Source organism: Lactuca serriola, chromosome 1, assembly GCF_051521515.1.
Source record: "Lactuca serriola cultivar US96UC23 chromosome 1, Lser_US96UC23_V15, whole genome shotgun sequence".
Classification (NCBI taxonomy): Eukaryota; Viridiplantae; Streptophyta; class Magnoliopsida; order Asterales; family Asteraceae; genus Lactuca; species Lactuca serriola.
This window is the reverse complement of record NC_136408.1, coordinates 230,244,966-230,247,860: the sequence shown is the minus strand read 5'-3', so window position 1 is coordinate 230,247,860 and position 2,895 is coordinate 230,244,966. Positions and strand designations below refer to the sequence as shown.

The 2,895-nt window shown below is 32.8% G+C and overlaps 1 long non-coding RNA gene across 1 annotated transcript; it reads left to right on the top strand.

Moving 5' to 3' along the window:
* The first annotated feature begins 624 nt into the window (after window positions 1–624).
* LOC145072723 (uncharacterized) lies at window positions 625–1,065 on the top strand. Its single transcript, XR_013691113.1, has 3 exons — window positions 625–712; window positions 800–934; window positions 1,030–1,065. It is a non-coding gene; the product is annotated as an uncharacterized LOC145072723 (long non-coding RNA).
* Window positions 1,066–2,895: the final 1,830 nt, after the last annotated feature.

Genomic DNA, 2,895 nt, shown 5'->3' with positions numbered 1-2,895 from the left:
AGGGAGTTTGATAAAATTCTGATTTACTCCAAGCAGGTATGCTGCATATCTTTAACTGCAGTAATTTACTAATTTCTCTACATTTAGTCTTCATGTTGCTTTAGATCCTTATAAAATTGTCTTTAATTCACGCAGGTTGGGTATTCACCTGATTATCTCTTCCTTCTGCCAACAATTCTTCGATCAGATCCTCAAGTATTAAACATCCATAAGAGTGTTTTTTTTTTAATTAATAAACAGAAATTGGTAGGACCCATAAATAAGCTCAGTGATTTACTATAATAGAAATATGTTGAGGTTTTTGGGCTGTTGAGTTGGCGCTGATGTGGCACAAAAAATAGTGAAAAAGTTTTACTATTATAAATCCTCTATTCTCAATTTGGATGACATAAATATAGGTGCATGGAAGTTAGATCATTAACATAATTGTTTTTTGCAGGGTGCTGTAAATTTTGCTTTAATGATGTCCCAAATGGAAGGAGGTTGTCCTGTTGATTACAACACCATTACAGATCTTTTCCTTCAGGCATGTTAACAATCCTTATAACATTTCATAAACAGTTTTAAATATTTAAATAAATTACTTCTTAGTTAAACTAATTTTAAACTTTTTCTTCCATATCCTCAGAGGAACTTGATATGAGAGGCAACAACTTTCCTCTTGGATGTTCTTAAACCCAAGTTACCCGAACATGCTCACCTCCAAACCAAGGTTACATATATGATATATCCTCACACACAATTTATAATCACCTTTTCATTAAACCAACTTTAAATTCATTCTTCTTATTTTCCACAGGTCCTTGAAATCAACCTTGTAACATTCCCTAATGTTGCTGATGCCATATTAGCTAATGGGATGTTCAGTCACTATGATCGCCCTCGAATTGCTCAACTTTGTGAGAAAGCAGGTCTTTATGTCCGGGCCCTTCAGGTTGGTTAATGTCCAGAATTTACTTGTTTTTTTTTATCTTTTTTTACCTTAAAACCTCTATCACTTGTTTGATTTATTTATTTATTTATTTGCAGCATTACAGCGAGTTGCCAGATATCAAACGTGTCATTTTATTGGTCAATTTAAGAGGAAACCTTCAGATCATCGTCCAGGTAACAATTGATCTGATTTTTCTATGTTAATGGTTATTATTTGAACATCAGAGTTGAACCTATTTGGTACTGATACTATTGTTTGGAATGTAGGTTGCCAAGGAGTATTGTGAGCAGCTGGGTGTTGAATCATGCATTAAAATTTTCGAACAATTTAAATCATATGAAGGCCTTTACTTCTTCTTGGGGTCGTATTTGAGCTCAAGGTAATCTCTTTCTCTTCAGATAACTTGGATTTTCTAATGGAAGCCAAGCTTCCTGATGCAAGGCCATTAATCAACGTGTGTGATCGCTTTGGCTTTGTTCCAGATCTCACTCACTACCTTTATACCAACAACATGCTTCGGTATATTGAAGGTTATGTTCAGAAGGTATAAAATATTAAAATATCACCACTCATTCAATTCCATCCAACAAAATTTCAGGTATATCTAAAGACTTATCTGTTATCTTTATAGGTCAACCCAGGGAATGCTCCCCTAGTTGTCGGACAACTCCTAGACGATGAATGCCCCGAGGATTTCATCAAAGGTTTAATCCTATCCGTTCGATCTCTTCTTCCAGTCGAGCCTCTTGTGGATGAGTGTGAAAAAAGGTTTGTTTTTTCTTCTCTTACTTGTATTTATCCTCATACTGTTATTAACATATCAATTTGTTTTAAATCCTACACGAACCGACTTCGTTTACTAACTCAATTTCTAGAACACCTAGTAAGTGAAGGAAGCCAAGACGTCCACGTCCACAACCATTATATAAGTTTTTATTGAGTCTCTTTTTAATTGAAACTGATTTTAATTTTTACATTCTTTGGTTGATTTTTGGATTACCAGTTTATTATAGGGGATGGAACAAACATGTATGATTTCACATATGTTGAGAATGTTGCACATGCTCATGTATGTGCTGAAAGAGCTATAGCTTCAGATGGATCTGCCTAAAAGAGAGCTGCAGGAGAGGTAATTTAAATAAATGTTTTCAATTTTACTTGAGACAATATAATATATGGAGTTTTTATTATTTTTTAAATTTCCAGGCTTACTTTATAACGAATATGGAACCAATAAAATTTTGGGAGTTCATGTCACTTATTCTTGTTGGGCTTGGGTTTGAATGGTATATTCTTGATTTTTGGTTTGTTTTCAAGGTAAGATTAAAGCTCCACTTTGTCTTTATTTCTGATTTTATGTAGTTTGCAGGCCAAGAATCAAGATTCCTGCATCTATTGCAATAATCTTTATTTATTTTTATTTTTTAATATGTTTGGAATTGGATTAGTTATGATGCTTTGACCTAACTCTAACTTATATATTGTTTTATTAAGCTCTAGATTCCAAAAATGAAAGCTGTCAGTGACACTAAAGACCTTAATTATCAAGAAACGTAGGATGAGATGACAATCAATGTATGTGTTATAATTCATATGGATAGCGATTTTACTTTTCATGTCATTAATTGTTATTTATTTCTTTTTTTGTTTGCAGTTTCTTGCAAAAACTTTGGATGTGCATTCTGCACTACTTCACATGTATGAACTCATTATCATTATCATTACATTTTTTTAATTAAATTATCTTATTGAGAGTATTCTTCTCCTACAAATGTCTTCGTATACTTCTTCAGAAAGTTGATAACATGACTTATGTTCGTGATAAAATCGTCTGGATGTACAAACAAGCAAATAATCTAGATTTCAAGTATTCCAGCACCTTGATAATTATTACATTGCTATGTTTCACATTTAACCCTGTTTTCTAATATTGTTTTGGTTGAACATGTTATTCCTTCAAT